The following is a 23,168-nucleotide window of genomic DNA, read 5'->3' on the forward strand; positions in this document are numbered from 1 at the left end:
CAAATCCTGAAGGGGAAGATCCCACGTGTCCCTAGCCAGTCACTGCCATGAAGTAAGACTGGCCCAGAGCAGCCAAATCTTCCACTACCTCAAAAGAAACTAGAAATTCAGATTTTTCTATGAAATCTCCCAAGGTTTTCAATGTTAGGTAAACACAGACAAGCACTAGAGACCATACAAGGCTTGTCTGCAGGCCAGGACACAGAGGCATGTCAGCCCACAGACACCGTAGTTGTAAATCCTGACCAGAGTCCTGTGCTGGGTATTACAGTGAAGGGATGAGACGTGGAGAAGGGAAGAGGGAGAGAAGGTGACCTGAGAGACAGCTCGGAGATACACCATAAGGAAGGAAGGAAAGACAAACACAAGACAGCGCCGTTGCCCTATGAGATCATCACCCCGCAAGCTCTCAGAGGAGGGAGAATTACTCCCATCTGGGGCAGCCAACGCAGGAATCATAGAGGCAGCGGGATCTGAGCAGACCCTGAACATTCGAGGCCAACTGCTTGAATGAGTAGAAAGGTACCTCCGCGTTTCAAGATTCAGACGAAACGATGAACATGTAATGTTCTGAAATGCATAAGACACTCTACGCATTTAAAGACGTATTTCCTATTTACAAACTAGAACCGGCATCCTATATGAAGTTTATATTGTCTATTTCTTGCACATAAGGGTTTGTTACCATCTTATTAAGACAACGTGTATTTTTGACCAGAGTGCTAAAGCTATACAAGTTCTATTTTTAAATCAAATGGTTGTATGTTTATATTTTATACCTGGGAGTGCAACTCACTGTATTTGTCTTATCCCATCCTTTCTTCCTTTGCATTTATTTATAGTTTCTTTGCTGAAAAAAAAATCAGTTGATTCTTAGGTTGTTAGTTCCATAAAAGCAGTTCTGAAAATTCAATGTGCCCATATATTTTAAAGTGACTTTCAATAATTAGGGACTGATTCGAAATGTCTAGTAGTGACAGTTTCTCTTTGGCTTTCAGTAACCTTTCTGTCCTCAGTCTGGCAGCTGAAGGTTTTTGGTTTGTGGCTTTTAAAGTGGTGTTAAGGGACATATTTCTGCCTGAGAACAGAGCTGTCCACCCACACATAGCCCAACTACACTGTGCTCATGCAATCATAAATTAAACAATAATTTAATTTTAAAATATTTAAATATAATATTTACATTCCATATTGGGTGATACATTTTAAAGACAGCAATTTTCTGATGAATGTTTTTAATTTTAAGCGCTCTAATATAAGGAATAATAAAAATGACATTTTAGACTATTCTGAATTTAGAAGCATAAATAGAGAAATTCGGGGCCTAGTTTTCAAGAATAGATGCTAAGAGAATAAACAAAATTAAACCTGTCATTATGTAAAATTTTTATTTGCCCTGTGCATGATATTTTAATATGCATTTTATGGAGTTTGTAGGAAGTTTAATTTTTCGTTTGGAGTAAAAGATAGTGTTACACGGTATAGGTGATAAATCAGGTTATCATAGTTATGTGTGTGACCCTTAAAAGGTGAACACACTAAATATACCTCAAAGACAGAGCCATTAACCTTAAAGTGGATTGCAGATTTGGCCTGTGGGAAAAAGAAGTGCAAGCGAGGTGTAGAGGTTTTTATTAGTACTCCCACTATTTGGTTATAGGTATTAGAATATTTGAACATAACATTTATAGGCTAGCTCCATGGAGTCTCCTGGAAATCTTTATTTCACTGGTTTTTCAACTTGACTTCTGCCTTTCCTTTCTGAATTCGTTTCTTACTGTCATACTACTGGCACCTAGAAGAATTTCTCTCGACTATTTTAACAAGCCTTCAGCTGACTGTTTTGCCTACACACCATATCAATTCCCACTTGTGTATCTTCACTCCTGTCTTTAAGACAATAAACAATGGAGAGAGTCAGATAGGAGTTTAAATTCCAGTTCTGCTATCATTTAGCCTTGTGTCTTTGTGCAAATTATTTAATCTCTGTGATTTCGAATATCTTTATTCATAAAATAAACACCTTCTGTGGTATTGTGGGGACTAGATCAGGTGGGTCTATTCCCCACATCTTGACCACAGAATGTTTGTTGCCACAGACAAAGCCCCATACTGAAATGGCTGATTAGAGACACCGTCCCTGCTCAGCTCATCTAGCTCACCTTGGGCAAATCATCAGAATTCCCTAAGTCCGGCCGCCTCACCCAACAACTCAGGGGGCAGACGTGGTGACTCAGCCTGGCTGCTGTTCTTCCAGATCCACATGCTCATTGCCTCAGCACAGCTGGGGAGAATTTCCCCACCCACATCATACTATATTTGTTCATGTATCATCTAGTAATGATTTTTTAGATTTCAAAAAGCAATATGATGCATTGAACAAGAGCTGCCTTCCAATCCTTTTATGCCTACACGCTAGGTGTTCGAGGGCAAAGGAAACAGCAGGTACTTGATAAAAGCTGATTACATAAATACTCTCCGCAATACAGTGTATAGCATTAACCTTAGCAATACTAAATCACTACAAGCAGCACATCTTCCAGACTTAATTTTCTTTGAGTCTATGACTGAATGTTGATATTCTTTGTATGACAAAACAATCTTTTATGTCAATATATCCACTGAAATTTTGTAGAATTTTTTACATTTATTTTCAGGTTATATATTAGTTTTTTAAACAAATGTATACAAAAGAATATCAAAAATCTCATTGTTATACTATTCATGTTACTCTTGCTATTTTTATAAAGAAAATAAAACGTATGCAAATGTAGACACATGTGTAACATAAAGTAATGACACCTTCCTGTCCTCAGTTATTCTATTCTAAGTTGGTCATTTTATCAGTTTTATGTTTTAGTCCAGAATATATCCATGCATATATATAGTAGCCTATGTGCACACACATTCTTTTCCTATTTATACCTTATAACATGCTAAATAAGTGCTCTATACCTCACTTTTTACTCTTTATAAAATATATATACAGGCCGGGTGCAGTGGCTCATGCCTGTAATCCCAGCACTTTGAGAGGCTGAGGAGGACAGATCACGAGGTCAGGAGTTCAAGACCAGCCTGGCCAATATGGTGAAACCCCGCCTCTACTAAAAATACACCTGTAGTCCCAGCTACTTGGGAGGCTGAGGCAGGAGAATCACTTGAACCTGGGAGGTGGAGGTTGCAATGAGCCAAGATTGTGCCACTGCACTCCAGCCTGAGCGATAGAGCAAGACTCTGTCTCAAAAAAAAAAGGGTATACATATATATATATGTATAAAATGGACATATGTATTTGTATATATATATAAATACACGTGTGTATGTATGTGTGTGTGTGTATATATATATATATTTTAGAGAGGAGTCTCACTATGTTGTCCAGGCTAGTCTGGAACTTCTAGGCTCAGGTAATCCACCTGCCTCAGCCCCCCAAAGTGCTGAGATTCCAAGTGTGAGCCACTGTGCCTGGCCTCACTTTTTACCCTTAATACTACTCCTTAGAAACATTTCCTTATAAGCTATGCAAAACCACACGACTTTTAAAAAGTGACTCCATAATATCCCATGATATGGCTATCTCATCATTTCCATTCTAGCTCCCTTTTCATAGTTTCATTAGCTTTTTCCAGTTGTTTGCTATTATCAATGCTGCTGCAATGTGCATCCTTTAACTTTACATCTTGGCAAACTTATTTGAGTACATCCTAACTCTGTGATTAGGATCAAAAGGTATGTAAATTTATTTGTAGCTTATTTTATTTAAAAACGTTATAATCATTTTTCATGTTTAACCCTCTCAAAATCACTGCCCATTTTACAGATGAGAAAAAGCGGGTAATTTGGTCAGAACACATGATCGGTTAACGTGTAGAGACAAAATTAGCGCTGAAACCTGCCTGCATTCTTCATTTCTTTTCTATCACTTCAAGCTGCATTTCCAATGAATTCCAAAGAAAAGGTCATCTGGAAAATTGGGCGTCTTCAATAAATGGATTAAGGTGGTGGTTGACAAATCTTTGAAGAACTGCATGGAAAAAGATGCAAAGAAAGACATGCTGTGTTGTTTCTTCCCCCTGCAGACTGACCTCTTTGGAGTTACAATAAAGCCAAGCTTTTTTCTTCCTTGTTTACCAGGTTCTATGAGAGAGAATAAAGAGAAAGATATTCGTGTTGATGAAAATGATGACAGATAAAATGTGTTTGAAGGCTATAAAAGCTCCTTACATCTGGAGCAGCTGGCAGCCTGGGATTGGACTCTAAGGGGAGCTCATAGATATCTAATTTGAGCAACGGTTAAAAGTAAACTTGGGAACAGCTGATTCAGTGCAGTTATCTCTGGCTCTGGGAAGTTTTTGTGATGTTTAGAGGCTGGCACATAAAAATCCACATGACACATATTTGCTGAGTCTAATATCCTTATGAAAATGAACAGGGATGATTTACAGGAATATATTAGACACAGATGTTCTTATATAAACCAGGATATAACATGATATAGAAGGTAATGAGCCATTAAAATGGGCAGAAAATACTTGCTAATGTTTTAATAATTATGTACATTAAAATACACAAATAACATACAAATATCAGTGGCTTAGAAATCAATTAGATTAGATAAATTGTTAGTCATTCAGCAAATAATTATGGCCTACTACAAATAAGGCATCTTGCTACAACTCACAAGACAGAGAATCTTTGTACCTCAAGTGTATTTTAGGATCATACGCTGGGGATACTGTCTCCAAAATGAAGAAACCTAGTACTTTAATAAAAGCAGAGATGGGGTGGGCCAGGGCCACAAAGCTATTGAAGCTATTGTGATTTTAAGCACTGGACTGATCTTCAGCTCAAATTCCACATTGGAGATTTCAGCAATGAGGAAGGGGAAAAGGCAAGGGAAAGTTGACAACTTAGCTGGATAAACTTACATGACAGGATTCTGATAGGATAGGTCTCAAAGCTTCATTAGGAATTTTCATTCCAAGCTCTGATACATGCTGCCCTCATGAGGCTTAAAATCTAGAGAATATGATGAGCATACATAGACTTCTCTAATATGAAATGGTATGTGACACATGTGATATGAGTCAATAAAATAAGAAGTACAGCTAGAACAGTAGCAGCGGGGATGAAAAGAATGAAATGACTGAAGAAATGTTGCTCAGGAAGAAGCAACATGAGAGTTTTTAAGATTGGTGAAGGTGATCTGGTGTGGTGGCTCATGCTTGTAATCCCAACACTTTGAGAGGCCGAGATGAGATGAGTGGATCACTTGAGGTCAGGAGTTCAAGACCAGCCTGGCCAACACAGTGAAACCCTGTCTCTACTAAAAATACAAATTAGCCTGTAATCCCAGCTACTCTGGAGGCTGAGGCAGAAGAATCACTTGAGCCCAGGAGGTGGAGGTTGCAATGAGCTGAGATCATGCCACTGCACTCCAGCCTGGGCCACAAAGCAAGACTGTCTCAAAAAAAAAAAAAAAAGATTGTTGCAGGAGATGAAAGAAAAGTAAGAGGTGCAGCTCAGGATTTTGAATCTCTACTTGAGAGATAAGAAGAAAGGTGGTACTATTGGGGAGGATGCAAGGAAACGTGAGTTTGAAGTAGAGTTACAGCATGCTGAAGTCAATGAGCTGGCAGGGCTTCTGTGCAGAAATATCCAGCAGACCTTCGGAAATGCATAAGTAAAGGCTCTAAAGCAGTAACAGCACAAGGGTCACATGTTTGATTTTAATCTGCTTAGAAAGGATACTTGAATACATGGGTGAGGGTAGGAATATATGCAAAATAACACGGAGAGGAAAAGAAAATAGACCGGGATGAGCTGTCCATCTCACTGAAGCAGGAACCAATGCGGGAATGAAATAGTGATAAGGTTAATGAGCCATGTGCACTAACACAGAAGCCGAGACAGGAAGGAGATCTGAGAAGAACTGAATGATTTGAGATATAAAATATACCTTGCAAACAAAGGAAGTCAAGGACTGAGAAAGTGCCATTTAATTTGGTCCTGTTGGAAGTAAATGCTCAGTGCCGCCAAGTGAAAATAGCACTCAGGCAAAAATTTTCTCAGCAAGGCAATTTACTTCTATAGAAGGTTGCATCTTGCGGATGGAGCAATGGCAAGAGCACACCGGACAAGGGAGGGGAAGGGGGTCTTATTCCTAACCCAGTAGTCCCTACTGCTGTGTCTTTTCCCTATTGGCTAGGGTTAGACCGCACAGTCTAAGCTAATTCCAAATGGCTATTTTAAAGAGAGCAAGGGTACGAGTCAGAGTGGTGGGGTAAGTAGTTTTGGCGGGAGGAACAGTTACAGAACAGGTGACCAAGGATGCCTAAGGACAGAACAGGCGATAGAGGCTAGGAGGGGGTTGTTTACTGAAACTAGGGGCAAGGAGGGTAAAGAACGAGGAAGTCAAACTTTAAAATGGAGAACGAAGAACAGGGAAGCTGAACATACTGACATATTGGTTCTTTGAAGAGGAACTCAGAACTCATTGTACTTAACAATTTGTCTCTCTCTTGAATTTTAAAGGAAGTTAACAGGCTAAACTTTGAAGAGGAATTTACTGTATCCTATAGTCCATAGGATGTGATTGGTGATATTCACACTTGAGCTTAGCCAGGAGGCTGAGAAGCAATGTGATTGGTGATGTTCAATGGAGAAGATGGTGGTAGAGCAAAAGCCAAATCGCATCTTAGCCTTGTCTATTGCGATCACCTCTCAACTGCACTTTCTACTTCTAACCTTTCCTTTCTTCAACCATCCTTCTTTCTACCCAAAGTTATCTTTCTAAAAGCCAATTTAGTGGTATCACTCCTTTGGTTAAAATGTTTTGATGGCTCCCATTGCCTGAAGACTTCAAAGTTCTCCCAATTGAGGTGACACTCAACTGACACCTTTTGCTACAATCAACTCTATATTATTTGCCCTTCCTTAGCAGGTCCTAATTTTTAATACCTTTTGCCTTTGCTAATACTGGCCCTTCAAAATAAAATACCTCCTAATCTCTACCAATGGCCTCACAACCTATCTCAGGTATCTCCTCCTGTGTGAGGACACCCCTAATCCTGCAGGCAAAGTGAATGCCTCCTTTCAATGCTTCCATAGAACTTTTCAGGGGTTGCTATTGGGTTATTATATCATGTTAACTAAATAATGATTTGTTTATATATTGTGTCTCTCCTAATGTGGTACAAAACATATGACAGTATTATATTCATTCTTATAGCCCCGGTACCCAGCATTGTCCACATATGTTGTCTTTCACTGCTTTTGAATGAATGAATGCATAAAATGGCTGCTAAAATATAAGATGTTTGGGAATGTAGAGAGCTGGGCATGTTTGAAGGCAGAACAGAAGGAATAAGTCAAGGGAAAAGATGGCTAACGCTGAGAGAGGGAAAGGAGGAGATAATTAATGAGCTACATCCCGAAGAAGACAGGATGAATGATATAAATAACAAAGATGGTGAAGTGAGACTTGGGAAGAAAAAGAGACAAATTGTCAACTGAACCAGGAGACCATAAGTGAATTGACAGTCATTGAGCCCCTTTTATGCACCAGGTACTGGGATAGGTTCTTTATGTATCTTTGCTCATTATGTAGCATTACAAGCCTTGTAACCTGTCCATTTACAGATGACCAGGCCAAATTGAAGGGTTTTAGAATTTGGTTTTAGTCACGGAAGTCAAGTTTGAGCCCTGGGCCGTTTTTTCCCAGTCTCCTGCTTTTTCCATGAAATAAAAATTGTCAGCGGTTGGAGGCCACACTAGGAGATCAGGAGGACAAGGCATTTTAAACTGTTAGAAGGCAAAATTAAAATGACTTAGAGTGCATCTGGGCTGGGTTAGTAGATAAGTGAAGCCAGAAGGCTGCTTACATTCACATAGGCATATTTTATCCTGCTCCTTTACCAGTTTGGGCTGAGAAAGAAAAGGCTACTGTTATGTTTTAGAGTTTGCAATAATCTTCTGAATGTTTCCAGCACATTCCCTTGGATTCAGAAAGACTGTATTAGATACTTTATTTCACAAATACCCATGAAGCACATGCTATTATGTGCTCAGTATGGGGAATTTCTTGTGAGATATCAAATAAGAATCAGACATAGTCCTTAAGGAAAAGATATTTTAATGGAGTTTTGATAGAAAGAAAATCACTATTCCATGAGAAGAATATTATACATGCTGTAAAAGTGATTCAAAGAAAAAGATGAGACAATAATTGATCTGAATCTAATGATATATTTGGAAGAGATTATGTTAAACGAAGAAGGCAGAATAGGCATTCCATCAGAAAGAAAGGAATGCAAGAAAGGAGAGAGAAGAAGCAGAGAGGGGAGGGGAGGAGGGAAGGGGAGGGGAAGGGGGGAGGGAGGAGAGAAAAGAGGAGGGGAGAGGAGAGGAGAACACAGAAGATTGACTGTGAGGAACAGGAAGATGATTCAGGGAGCCAGAGGTAGTCCAGTGTGTATCACTGGAAAAGGCTAAGATTAAACACCACGAGTAACGTGTACAATTTTGAGTTACAGGCTAAGATATTATTAAGATCCGTACCCAGCAGGCATTAGGGAGCCACTGAGGCTTGAAGAAAACTCCAGTACAGGCAGTGTGATTTTACAGATTTGGGTCAAGTTTATTATTCAAGTAAAATCCTTCTGTGGCTTCTCATTGCTGTTAGAATAAAGTCTAAAATCCATATCAGGCCCCTTCAAGTCATACATCACCTGGTTTCAACCAAGCAGATTTTTAACTTGATGCTGCTCCCAGCCCTCCCACCCCAGGGGTTTAACATATTCTGCTCCCCCTAAAAGACTCTCTCCCCTTCTTCCCTTGGGAAATGCCCCACTTTCTCTCAAATCTCAACACACACATCACTTTCTCAGGAAGAATTTACCCTCTGATATTCTAGGCTAGATTAGTGCCTCTAGTTATACCTTCAAGGCAAACTGTCCTTTCTAACATCGAATTAGAATTATAATTCTATAGGTATTTGGATCATTACTTGTTTAATGCCCATCTGCAAAATTAAACTGTAAATTCCATGAAAGCAGGAACTACGTAAAACCGGCTAATAAACATTATCTCCATGTCTAACACAGAAGAGTAATACATAAATCAGCTCAAGCCTATGAATGATTGAAGATGACTTATTTGATGTAAGGCCCTGAGATGAAAAGATAAGGAAGCTGCTGAGACATCTAGTAAAAGGGTTATTGAAAGTATGACACAAATAGAAATGGAGAAGTGTGTTTGAGATGTATTTTAAGAGTAGAAGCAGGCCGGGCATGGTGGCTCACACCTGCAATCTCAGCACTTTGGGAGGCTGAGGGAGGCCGATCACGAGGTCAGGAGATCGAGACCACCCTGGCCAACATGGTGAAACCCCGTCTCTACTAAAATTACAAAAATTAGCTGGGCATGGTGGCGCGTGCTCGTAATCCCAGCTACTTGGAAGGCTGAGACAGGAGAATCGTTTGAACCTGGGAGGCAGAGGTTGCAGTGGCCGGGATCACGCCACTGCAATCCAGCCTGGTGACAGCAAGACTCCGTCTAAAAACAAACAAACAAAAAAAGGTAGAAGCAGCAAGACTTGGAATTTATTGAATGGATTATGTCTAAGTAACTTGAGAGGCCTGATAAAAAAAAATTTAACATGTTCCATTGGTTTTCTATCTTTCCTGATTTTAAAGAAATCCTTTCTCAGGTCTGTTACAGTATCTCCCAATAGCCATTCCTTTTATCCTATGCATTCTTTATAGAAGAGTCTAAAAATATTTATTGAGCACCTGCTATGTGCCTGGTGCTCTTATGGGTGCTTGAACACATCAGCAAACAAAGCAAGCAAAGGTCCCTACATTCGTGGAGCTTACATTTTTGGCAGAAAGGTACAGAACCTAAAGAGTAAACTGCAGATATAAGCATATTATAGTATGCATTCAAAGGCGGTAGGTATAGGAAAAAGAAAAGTAGAACAGTGTAAAAGGGATCGATAGAAACAGCCCAGTGGCACTACCCCAGTTATCTATAGCACATAACATGTATTAATTTTAAAAGCATCTCTCTTTTTTTTGTTTGTTTTACTTTTAATGAAACCCAGAAACTTTCCAAGTAGGCATTCAGTGAAATGTAATTGCTCTTTTTCTCATCTGTTTCTTGGAGATAAAATCCTCAAGGGCAGAGAAGAAGCAAGATATCACAGAAGCAGGAAGAAAGCTCCTGCTTGGAGCTGGGAGGAAGAGTTCTGCACCAGCACCCTACACATCAGTTCAGGAGCTCTCAGCTCCTCTCCCAACTCAGCGCTCAGCATCTCAGCATAGTTCCTTAGACTTCTTTTTTTTTTTTTTTTTTTTTTTGAGACAGGGTCTTGCTCTGTGGCCCAGGCTGGAATTCAGTGGCATGATCTCAGTTCACTGAAACCTCCGCCTCCCAGGTTCAAGTGATTCTCACGCCTCAACCTCCCGAGAGGCCGGGACTGCAGGTGCCCACCATGACACTTGGCTAATTTTTGTGTTTTTAGTAGAGACAGGGTTTCACCATGTTGGTCAGGCTGGTCTCAAACTCCTGACCTCAAATGATCCACCCACTTCAGCCTCCCAAAGTGCTGGGATTACAGGCATGAGCCACCGTGCCCGGCCTGTTCCTCAGGTTTCTAACCAACTCCTTAATTTTGTTATTATATTTTCTTAGGCTGAAAATATTTTCTTAAGCTACTTTTGTGTTTCTCACTTTTCATCAGTTTCTTCTCTCTAAAAGTCTTTCATGGACTTACTAATCTACAGGAAAGCACTGGACAATGCATTTTATTTGTGGGTGAAAGTTATTTTAAATAACTAGTGTGCTACATTTAATTTTTCATTCATGAATTATAATTTTTCATGGCTTTCTGAATAGTATTAATAAAATTTGCATATTCATTCTAACAGTAAATAACATAATAAAAGATAATAAATATTTAATAGCTTTTCCTTAACTTTTAGAAAACAGTTGGAACAATTCAACCTGTTAAGACACTGTTTACTTAGAAACTTTCTCAAAGCAGAAGGTAAATATATTTTTTAATTGCTCATTACCTAAACAGTAAGAAAAGAATAAATTAACTTCTTCATTATCTTAGTCTACAGGAAGACTATTTTTTAAACGAAAGAACAGTTTGTTAAATAGATTCCAATTATTTATATCAGTTAAAGCTTAACTACAACAAGTTTAAAAGTCAAATATTCAATTATTATTTTCATTTATTCCCAATAATGGAGTTATTTTGTTAAATTAAATGTCCTGATTATTTTGGCTTTGGGCAGACATGACTTTAATGTGTTTATAGGTTTTCAATTAATACATCAGTAATTTCCAATACTCCTCATTTATTCCTATCTGTCTGCCTCATTCATGTATATATTTATATTCCCCTCTGTCCCTGAAGGTATATAAATTGACAATCTCAATGCATTGATCAAAGAAAAAGTATCAGAAATGGACCCTATTCCTCAAAAGGCTTGCAACGTGGTAAGAGTGACAAAAAATAAATAATAAATTCAAAAAATAATTAAATACAAAAAGGCAACTTTAATAGGATGTTAACTTTGTTTCTTCTGCATATATTGAATTTTCAGATGAGATACTAACCCCACTCCCCAAAATAAAACAAAACCTGGGAGCAATGCCATAGGTGCCAAACCACCTCAAAGGTATGAAACAGACATTGAAGACTGATCCAGTGCGAGAGGATAAGAATTCCTTTGGGAAGTTGTTAGGGAGTTGTGGTACCATGATACCAGGCAGGGGAGTGTTTCCTTGTAAATTCCTTGTAAACTTAATTCAGTTGAGGAGGACCTAAGGGTAGCCACCCAAAATGTTTAGTGTGTGTCTTTGGCATCTCAGGAACCCAGAGACTGATGTCTGACTTTTCCAGCACCAAAGTGGTGGCCAACTGGAACAGAAAGAGCTGAGCTGGGAGTGAGCTATACAACCATCATCAGATTCCTCCCCAGCAGAAGCAAAGCAGGTGTGTATGTGTGTGTGTGTGTGTGTGTGTGTGTGTGTGTGTGTGTGTGTGTGTGTCTGGTGTATTGGGAAGAAAATATTAGAAAAAGATTGGAGGTTTTCGTTTGACCCTGAATTCAACTTTTTAAAGCCAAACCTGAGGGGCCATTAACTTTTTACCTGAGAGTAATCTTGAAAAGTATGAGATTACTTGATATTTTTACCCCAAGGTCTGGAACTACAGTTTGTTGAAAGTAGGTTGAAAGGTGGCAGGAGAAGGAAATGATGACGTTGTTTCCTTCGGGTGCCCTTCCTAGTCCTGTTCATTAGATGAAGTGACACAGTCGATCGGCATGAGGGACCACCAAGGTTGTTCACTATGAAATACAGAAAATTATTTTTTTTTAATTTTTATTTTATTATTATTATACTTTAGTTTTAGGGTACATGTGCACAATGTGCAGGTTAGTTACATATGTATACATGTGCCATGCTGGTGTGCTGCACCCATTAACTCGTCATTTAGCATTAGGTATATCTCCTAATGCTATCCCTCCCCCCTCCCCCCACCCCACAACAGTCCCCAGAGTGTGATGTTCCCCTTCCTGTGTCCATGTGTTCTCATTGTTCAATTCCCACCTATGAGTGAGAATATGCGGTGTTTGGTTTTTTGTTCTTGCGATAGTTTACTGAGAATGGTGATTTCCAATTTCCTCCATGTCCCTACAAAGGACATGAACTCATCATTTTTTACAGCTGCATAGTATTCCATGGTGTATGTGCCACATTTTCTTAATCCAGTCTATCATTGTTGGACATTTGGGTTGGTTCCAAGTCTTTGCTATTGTGAATAGTGCCGCAATAAACATACGTGTGCATATGTCTTTATAGCAGCATGATTTATAGTCCTTTGGGTATATACCCAGTAATGGGATGGCTGGGTCAAATGGTATTTCTAGTTCTAGATCCCTGAGGAATCGCCACACTGACTTCCACAATGGTTGAACTAGTTTACAGTCCCACCAACAGTGTAAAAGTGTTCCTATTTCTCCACATCCTCCCCAGCACCTGTTGTTTCCTGACTTTTTAATGATTGCCATTCTAACTGGTGTGAGATGATATCTCATTGTGGTTTTGATTTGCATTTCTCTGATGGCCAGTGATGGTGAGCATTTTTTCATGTGTTTTTTGGCTGCATAAATGTCTTCTCTTGAGAAGTGTCTGTTCATATCCTTCGCCCACTTTTAATGGGGTTGTTTGTTTTTTTCTTGTAAATTTGTTTGAGTTCATCGTAGATTCTAGATATTAGCCCTTTGTCAGATGAGTAGGTTGTGAAAATTTTCTCCCATTCTGTAGGTTGCCTGTTCACTCTGATGGTAGTTTCTTTTGCTGTGCAGAAGCTCTTTAGTTGAATTAGATCCCATTTGTCAATTTTGGCTTTTGTTGCCATTGCTTTTGGTGTTTTAGACATGAAGTCCTTGCCCATGCCTATGTCCTGAATGGTAATGCCTAGTTTTTCTTCTAGGGTTTTTATGGTTTTAGGTCTAATGTTTAAGTCTTTAATCCATCTTGAATTGATTTTTGTATAAGGTGTAAGGAAGGGATCCAGTTTCAGGTTTCTCCATATGGCTAGCCAGTTTTTCCAGCACCATTTATTAAATAGGGAATCCTTTCCCCATTGCTTATTTTTCTCAGGTTTGTCAAAGATCAGATGGTCGTAGGTGTGTGGTATTATTTCTGAGGGCTCTGTTCTGTTCCATTGATCTATATCTCTGTTTTGGTACCAGTACCATGCTGTTTTGGTTACTGTAGCCTTGTAGTATAGTTTGAAGTCAGGTAGCGTGATGCCTCCAGCTTTGTTCTTTTGGCTTAGGATTGACTTGGCAGTGAGGGCTCTTTTTTGGTTCCATATGAACTTTAAAGTAATTTTTTCCAACTCTGTGAAGAAAGTCATTGGTAGCTTGATGGGGATGGCATTGAATCTGTAAATTCCCTTGGGCAGTATGGCCTTTTTTACGATATTGATTCTTCCTACCCATGAGCATGGAATGTTCTTCCATTTGTTTGTATCCTCTTTTATTTCATTGAGCAGTGGTTTGTAGTTCTCCTTGAAGAGCTCCTTCACGTCCCTTGTAAGTTGGATTCCTAGGTATTTTATTCTCTTTGAAGCAATCGTGAATGGGAGTTCACTCATGATTTGGCTCTCTGTTTGTCTGTTATTGGTGTATAAGAATGCTTGTGATTTTTGTACGTTGATTTTGTATCCTGAGACTTTGCTGAAGTTGCTTATCAGCTTAAGGAGATTTTGGGCTGAGACAATGGGGTTTTCTAGATATACAATCATGTCATCTGCAAACAGAGACAATTTGACTTCCTCTTTTCCTAATTGAATACCCTTTATTTCCTTCTCCTGCCTAATTGCCCTGGCCAGAACTTCCAAAACTATGTTGAATAGGAGTGGTGAGAGAGGGCATCCCTGTCTTGTGCCAGTTTTCAAAGGGAATGCTTCCAGTTTTTGCCCATTCAGTATGATATTGGCTGTGGGTTTGTCATAGATAGCTGTTATTATTTTGCGATACGTCCCATCAATACCTAATTTATTGAGAGTTTTTAGCATGAAGGTTGTTGAATTTTGTCAAAGGCCTTTTCTGCATCTATTGAGATAATCACGTGGTTTTTGTCTTTGGTTCTGTTTATATGCTGGATTACATTTATTGATTTGCATATATTGAACCAGCCTTGCATCCCAGGGATGAAGCCCACTTGATCATGGTGGATAAGCTTTTTGATGTGCTGCTGGATTTGGTTTGCCAGTATTTTATTGAGGATTTTTGAATCAATGTTCATCAAAGATATTGGTCTAAAATTCTCTTTTTTGGTTGTGTCTCTGCCCGGCTTTGGTATCAGGATGATGCTGTCCTCACAAAATGAGTTAGGGAGGATTCCCTCTTTTTCTGTTGATTGGAATAGTTTCAGAAGGAATGGTACCAATTCCTCCTTGTACCTCTGGTAGAATTCCGCTGTGAATCCATCTGGTCCTGGACTCTTTTTGGTTGCTAAGCTATTGATTATTGCCACAATTTCAGAGCCTGTTATTGGTCTATTCAGAAATTCAACTTCTTCCTGGTTTAGTCTTGGGAGGGTGTATGTGTTGAGGAATTTATCCATTTCTTCTAGATTTTCTAGTTTATTTGCGTAGAGGTGTTTGTAGTATTCTCTGATGGTAGTTTGTATTTCTGTGGGATCGGTGGTGATATCCCCTTTATCATTTTTTATTGTGTCTATTTGATTCTTCTCTCTTTTTTTCTTTATTAGTCTTGCTAGCAGTCTATCAATTTTGTTGATCCTTTCAAAAAACCAGCTCCTGGATTCATTAATTTTTTGAAGGGTTTTTTGTGTAGCTATTTCCTTCAGTTCTGCTCTGATTTTAGTTATTTCTTGCCTTCTGCTAGCTTTTGAATGCGTTTGCTCTTGCTTTTCTAGTTCTTTTAATTGTGATGTTAGGGTGTCAATTTTGGATCTTTCTTGCTTTCTCTTATGGGCAGTTAGTGCTATAAATTTCCCTCTACACACTGCTTTGAATGTGTCCCAGATATTCTGGTATGTTGTGTCTTTGTTCTCGTTGGTTTCAAAGAACATCTTTATTTCTGCCTTCATTTCGTTATGTACCCAGTAGTCATTCAGGAACAGGTTGTTCAGTTTCCATGTAGTTGAGCGGCTTTGAGTGAGTTTCTTAATCCTGAGTTCTAGTTTGATTGCACTGTGGTCTGAGAGACAGTTTGTTATAATTTCTGTTCTTTTACATTTGCTTAGGAGAGCTTTATTTCCAAGTATGTGGTCAATTTTGGAACAGGTGTGGTGCAGTGCTGAAAAAAATATATATTCTGTTGATTTGGGGTGGAGAGTTCTGTAGATGTCTATTAGGTCCGCTTGGTGCAATTATTAAACCAAATAAAAGAGATGAGTGTGCATTGCAGAGAACAACACAATTTTCATGAAAACAAAATGAAAAAAGGTTGGAAAAGAGTTGGGGACCAGTTACAGAAAACTTTAGAGTTTGGACATCATAAAGTCTGAGGACACATTAAACTGTGGCCCTGTTGCCTAAAAAGTTCAGTGGATCATTCTGCAAAACTAATTAAAACCTGAAAATTGACTTTGGACATAGAGAATAAAAATACACTATGGCTTCAAATGCTCTGCATTTTCTTTAAGAAATTTTTATTAAGTGGCTTATCAAAGCTGATTATTAGCCCCCACTATTAAATATACCAAGTAAATCAAGATGTAAACAAACATATTAAACTACCATTTCATTAAGGGCACAATTTGAAAGTTAATTGGATAAGAAGTGAATAAAGACAGGAAAGGCAACAGTGTGAGTGAGTGGTTCAAAAGAAATGATAGACTGGAAACATCATTTGAAGAGCAATACAGCGAGGAAGTAGATCAAAAGATACCGCTTCCCAGGAGTTTCTGGTGTCATTTTAAATAATTTTTAATATATGGAGGTAAGCATGGATCTAGGAACAGAATTTTGAACTTAAAATCAGTGGGTAAAAACTGTTGTTGTACCTAGTTGTACATCAAACTCCTGAGTATATTAACTGTACATTCATTATATGAGTATACTAATTTATGCTAATTGTTGGGAAAGACAGTCCCCCCTCAGTCTCTTGGGCTCTTACATGTCTTACTGGGTTTATCAAGAATGCAAATCACTGACTGCTGTTTTCTGGGGCTATTTCTCAGGGTCATGTTTGCAGAGCAACCTAGAGAGATGATGTCAAGTCTCTCTCTGGGACAAAGAGCTTGTTTTCTTACTGCTTGCTTTAAAACCAATGGATTCCCCAAATTCAGTGTTCCCTGGCTACAGGCAAACCCACTGTGCCTATAGCATCCATCTCGCCCCTCCACATCACTCCCATGAGATCTGAAGAAGGGACAAAGGAAACAACACAAACATGATGATGCTCATGCTGCTGATGGACCTTTGAGTGTTGAAGTCCTTTGTTTCTGACCCAGGAGTCTTGTGTTTTGTGCCAGTATCCATGAAGCATTAATTAGCTAGTTTACTAGCTTGTATGCAGGGTGAAATCTCAGACCTGAGAATCATCATTGATATGTGTAGTCTTTACCATGCACATGACTTCCCCTGGTTGGGTATATCACTCAAGAATATTCAAAATACTGTATTTGGAATACTATGTTATGCTACTAGTCTAATCATTCCTTACTTGTTGGAGAACTGTTCATTGTTAATGCCTCAAAGCAAATTAGTAACATGTATATACCTGAATAATTCAGAATCCTTTTCTTACTTTTTTTACATATTCATCTTTTAAATAAGCTTGATCAACAATTTCTCATCATTTGAACCTCCCAACTCTTACCCTTTTCACCAGTTTGTATTGGCTCTCTTTCTCCTCCAGAGACCTGAACACACAAAACACACAACTTGAATTAAAAATAGAGAGCTGGTCTGTTGGGGTTCTCTTCTCTACTCATACTGTGACATTGATTGCAACTTGAACATGTCAAGGAGTTACCTCAACCTTATAACAATATATAAAATAATAAACAGATGTGGCAACATAAAAATATTGCTATAATCTTATAAACGGCAGGTTGAAGTAAGATAATTATGAGGATGAATAGCCTTATTGGTGTCAAATACAACAGTATTTTCGGTAAGTGTGTGACAGAGCGTCTTCTATTCCTTTGCAACCAATAGTGAAGACTGGTGGAAATATGAACTTTTTCTCAGATTCATAAAGGCATAAGAAGAGATAGTGACATAATTATAATTATATTAAGAAGCATGGTTGATTGGTTGTCAGCACACTTACATTTAACAGTCTTGGGTGTTTTTACATGATAATGGCATAATGACAGTAATGAACTTAGAAGTTATTCTTAGCAAAGTATCACAGCAGAGTGCAATCGATTTCTGCAGAAGCTATAAATGCAATCTCCAACCTTATAGGTTATTGTAAATGCAAAGCACAAATTCTCATTCATAACTACTTAATTAAAGAACATTATTGGTTTACCTGTAATTGCTTTAATTTATCACAGTGTTACAATTTATAAGTAATGTGTGTTATTCTTCAGTAGTTTTATTGTAATTACACATAATTTACAATTCACATTACCGGATTTCTAATTAGCCTCTAAATATTCTTGGTTATAAAAATGAAAATACTATTTTAAGGAGAACAGGATAATTAACAACGTATTAAATCTATTGGCTGTCAAGCATTTAACAAACAATAAAGTCAACTAATTCAGGCAATTTAGATGATGGGTTATAAAATTTTATAAAGTTATGGAGTGCAACTTAGTCATTCCTTGAGGTGCCGCCATTAATAACGCTGTTTCAAATTAATCTTGGTAGAACTCTGGTCCACATTTTATTTGGCAAAGCAACACATCCAGCATCTCCTTTTATGTTTGGGTGGATGGCACTGGAGAGGGACTGGTGTAGACATCAATCAGAATATTCCTAAACAAGCTTTCCTAATGTTACAGTTTCCAAGTTACTTGATTCAGAAGGTGGAATAGTGAAAATTTCAATCTATTGAATCTATTGTGATTCTAGAGATTGGGAAAGATAATGTGGTTAGCTTAGTAAAATCACTATTTTGAATTTTCTTCAAAGTTTGTAAACAGCCTTGTTTTGGCATGATGTCGCAATAGGCCAAAGTCACATGACCTCACCCTTTCACTTGAAGATAACTAATGAAAGACACATGGTGAGCCATAAATGTTCTATAGAATATGCAGCCACCTATACAGTGTGTTTTGAAAAGTCTTTAAAATTCAGTATCTTTTAAATAAACCTGAAATTTCTATTATTAGAAACAATCCTTGAGGTTAGGCATTGATCCAGAAAGCTTCCATAAATGCAACTATAGTATATACAGTGAATGAAATATGAATGGTCTTTATCACTGAATTCACGAGAATTCATTTTTAGATGAAATATATCAGGCAAGAGGTAGAAGGGACAGAGAAAATACTGTCAGAAAATAAAGAGGAGAAGAAAGTTCTGTTGAGGCAAGAAACCTAGCTAAAGTAACATAAAACTATGTATGGTAGGGTGGGGATATGTCCAGCAACCCGAAGAACCTTGTGACATTTCTGTATACCAGGACAGAATAGATCATTGAAGAAAATTGAGACTGACATCCTTGCTTGGTAAGTTTGTCTAAGACCAAACATAAAATCTCCCTGCTAAGGTTTTTTGGGTTTTGGGGTTTTGTTGTTGTTGTTGTTGTTGTTTTAAATCCTGGTCCTTGAAGCTGTTGCATTTCCCTACCTTTAATGAAAATGGAGCTTTCTATAATTCAGAATAAAAATAATTGCTTATAACTTTTTAAATGACATCAAAAGATATGGTCCTGGTGTGGCTGGCAAAATGGCCAAATAGGAACAGCTCCGGTCTGCAGCTCCCAGGAAGATCAATACAGAAGGCAGTGATTTCTGCATTTCCAACTGAGGTACCCAGCTCATCTCATTGGGACTGGTTAGACAGTGGGTGCAGACCACGGAAGGCAAGCAGAAGCAGGGTGGGGCATCACCTCACCCAGGAAGTGCAAGGGGTCTGGGAACTCCCTCCCCTAGCCAAGGGAAGCCGTGAGGGACCGTGCTGTGAGGAACGGTGCACTCCAGCCCAGAAACTACACTTTTCCCATGGTCTTCGCAACCCACAGACCAGGAGATTCCCTTGGGTGCCTATGCCACCAGAGCCCTGGGTTTCAATCACAAAACCAGGCAGCTGTTTGGGCAGACACCAAGCTAGCTGCAGGAGTTTTTTTCATACCCCAGTGGCACCTGGAATGCAAGCGAGACGGAACCGTTCACTTCCCCAGAAAAGGGACCGAATCCAGGGAGCCAAGTGGTCTACCATCCATGGAACCCAGCGGATCCCACCCCCATGGAACCCAGCAAGCCAAGATCCACTGGCTTGAAATTCTCAATGCCAGCACAGCAGTCTGAAATCGACCTGGGAAGCTCAAGCTTGGTAGAGGGAGCGGCATTTGCCATTACTGGGGCCTGAGTAGGTGTTTTTCCCCTCACAGTGTAAATAAAGCCGCCAGGGAGTTCAAACTGGGCGGAGCCCACCACAGCTCAGCAAAGCCACTGTGGCCAGACTGCCTCTCTAGATTCCTGCTCTCTGGGCAGGGCATCTCTGAAAGAAAGGCAGCAGCCCCAGTCAGGGGCTTATAGATAAAACCCCCATCTCCCTGGGACAGAGCACCTGGGGGAAGGGGTAGCTGTGGGCGCAGCTTCAACAGACTTAAACATTCCTGCCTGCCTGCTCTGAAGAGAGCAGCAGCTCTCTCAGCACAGTGCTCGAGCTCTGCTAAGGGACAGACTGACTCCTCAAGTGGGTCCCTGACCCCCATGCCTCATAACTGGGAGACACCTCCCAGCACGGGTCGACAGAAACCTCAAACAGGAGAGCTCCAGCTGGCATCTGGCAGGTGTCCCTCTGAGACGAAGCTTCCAGAGGAAGAAACAGACAGAAATATTTGCTGTTCTGCAGCCTCGTCTGGTGATACCCAGGCAAACAAGGTCTGGAGTGGACCTCCAGCAAACTCCAGCAGACCTGCAGCAGAGAGGCCTGATTGTTACAAGGAAAACTAACAAACAGAAAGGAATAGAATCAACATCAACACAAAGGACGTCCACACAAAAACCCCTTCTGAAGGTCACCAACATCAAAGACCAAAAGTAGATAAATCCACGAAGAGGAGGAAAAACCAGTATAAAAAGGCTGAAAATTCAAAAAACCAGAATGCCTCTTCTCCTCCAAAGGATCACAACTCCTCGCCAGCAAGGGAACAAAACTGGACGGAGAATGAGTTTGATGAATTAACAGAAGTAGACTTCAGAAGGTGGGTAATAACAAACTCCCCTGAGCTAAAGGACTATGTTCTAACCTAATGCAAGGAAGCTAAGAACCTTGAAAGAAGATTAGATGAAATGCTAACTAGAATAACCAGTTTAGAGAAGAACATAAATGACCTGATGGAGCTGAAAAACACAGCACGAGAACTTCGTGAAGCATACACAAGTATCAATACCTGAATCAATCAAGCAGAAGAAAGGATATCGGAAATTGAAGATCAACTTGATGAAATAAAGCATGAAGACAAGATTGGAGAAAAAAGAATGAGTAGGAAAGAACACCACCACCAAGAAATATGGGACTATGTGAAAAGACCAAACCTATGTTTGATGGGTGTGCCTGAAAGTGACGGGAAGAATGGAAGCAAGTTGGAAAACACTCTTCGGGATATTATCCAGGAGAACTTCCCCAGCCTAGCAAGACAGGCCAATATTCAAACTCAGGAAATAAAAAGAACACCACAAAGATACTCCCCAAGAAGAGCAACCCCAAGACATAATTTTCAGATTCACCAAGGTTGAAATGAAGGAAGAAAATGTTAAGGGCAGCCAGCGAGTAAGATCGGGTTACCCACAAAGGAAAGCCCATCAGACTAACAGTGGATCTCTCTGCAGAAACCCTACAAGCCAAAAGAGAGTGGGGGCCAATATTCAACATTCTTAAAGAAAAGAATTTCAACCCACAATTTCATATCCAGTGAAACTAAACTTCATAAGCGAAGAAGAAATAAAATCCTTTACAGACAAGCAAATGCTGAGAGATTTTGTCACCACTAGGCCTACCTTACAAGAGCTCCTGAAGGAAGCACTAAATATGGAAGGGAAAAACCGGTACCAGCCACTGTAAAAACATTCCAAATTGTAAAGACCATCGACACTATGAAGAAACTGCATCAACCAACTGGCAAAATAACCAGCTAGCATCACAATGACAGGATCAAATTCACACATAACAATAGTAACCTTAAATGTAAATGGGCTAAATGCCCCAATTAAAAGACACAGACTGGCAAATTGAATAGAGTCAAGACCCATCAGTGTGCTGTGTTCAGGAGACCCATCTCACATGTAAAGACACACATAAGCTCAAAATAAAGGTATGAAGGAATATTTACCAAGCAAATGGAAAGGCAAAAAAAAAAGGAGGAGTTGCAATCCTAGTCTCTGATAAAACAGACTTTAAGCCAGCGAAGATCAGAAAAGACAAAGAAGGGCATTATATAATGGTAAAGGAATCAATGTAACAAGAAGAGCTAGCTATCCTAAATATATATGCCCCCAATACAGGAGCACCCAGATTCATAAAGAAAGTTCTTAGAGAACTACAAAGAGACTTAGACTCCCACACAATAATGGTGGGACACTTTAACACCCCACTGTCAATATTAGACAGATCAATGAGACAGAAAATTAACAAGGATATTCAGGACTTGAACTCAGCTCCTACCAAGCGGACCTAATAAACATCTACAGAACTCTCCACCTCAAATCAACAGAATATACATTCTTCTCAGCACCACATTGCACTTATTCTAAAATTAACCACATAATAGGAGGTAAAACACTCCTCAGCGAATGCACAAGAATGGAAATCATAACAGTCTCTCAGACCACAGTGCAATCAAATTAGAACTCAGGATTAAGAAACCCATTCAAAACTGCACAACTACACGGAAACTGAACAACCTGCTCCAGAGTGACTACTGGGTAAATAACAAAATTAAGGCAGAAATAAGTTATTCGAAACCAGTGAGAACAAAGATACAATGTACTAGAATCTCTGGAACAGAGCTAAAGCAGTGTTTAGAGGGAAATTTATAGCACTAAATGCCCACAGGAGAAAGCTGGAAAGATCTAAAATCGACACCCTAACATCACAACTAAAACAACTAGAGAAGCAAGAGCAAACAAAATCAAAAGCTAACAAAAACAAGAAATAAGTAAGATCAGAGCAGAACTGATAAAAACACGAAAAACCATTCAAAAACCAATGAATCCAGGAGCTGGTTTTTTGAAAATATTAACAAAATAGATAGACCCCTAGCCAGACTAATAAAGGAGAAAAGAGAGAAGAATCAAACAGACACAATAAAAAATGATAAAGAGGATATCACCACTGATCCCACAGAAATACAAACTACCATCAGAGAATACTACAAACACCTCTAGGCAAATAAACTAGAAAATCTGGAAGAAATGGATAATTTCCTGGACACATACACCCTACCAAGACTAAACCAGGAAGAAGTCTAATCCCTGAATAGACC

General features: G+C 39.2%; 1 protein-coding gene and 1 pseudogene across 19 annotated transcripts in view; one reads left to right on the plus strand and one right to left on the minus strand.

The window, feature by feature from the left end:
- The window catches only part of TENM3 (teneurin transmembrane protein 3), a 2,732,592-nt gene that overhangs the window by 1,841,901 nt on the left and 867,523 nt on the right, over positions 1–23,168 (plus strand). The gene's annotated exons all lie outside the window — the stretch shown is intronic.
- Positions 1–23,168, minus strand: part of LOC100611089 (cyclin-H-like) — a 30,091-nt pseudogene that overhangs the window by 1,556 nt on the left and 5,367 nt on the right.

The sequence above is a fragment of the Pan troglodytes genome, chromosome 3 (assembly GCF_028858775.2).
Source record: "Pan troglodytes isolate AG18354 chromosome 3, NHGRI_mPanTro3-v2.0_pri, whole genome shotgun sequence".
In the NCBI taxonomy this organism is placed as follows: domain Eukaryota; kingdom Metazoa; phylum Chordata; class Mammalia; order Primates; family Hominidae; genus Pan; species Pan troglodytes.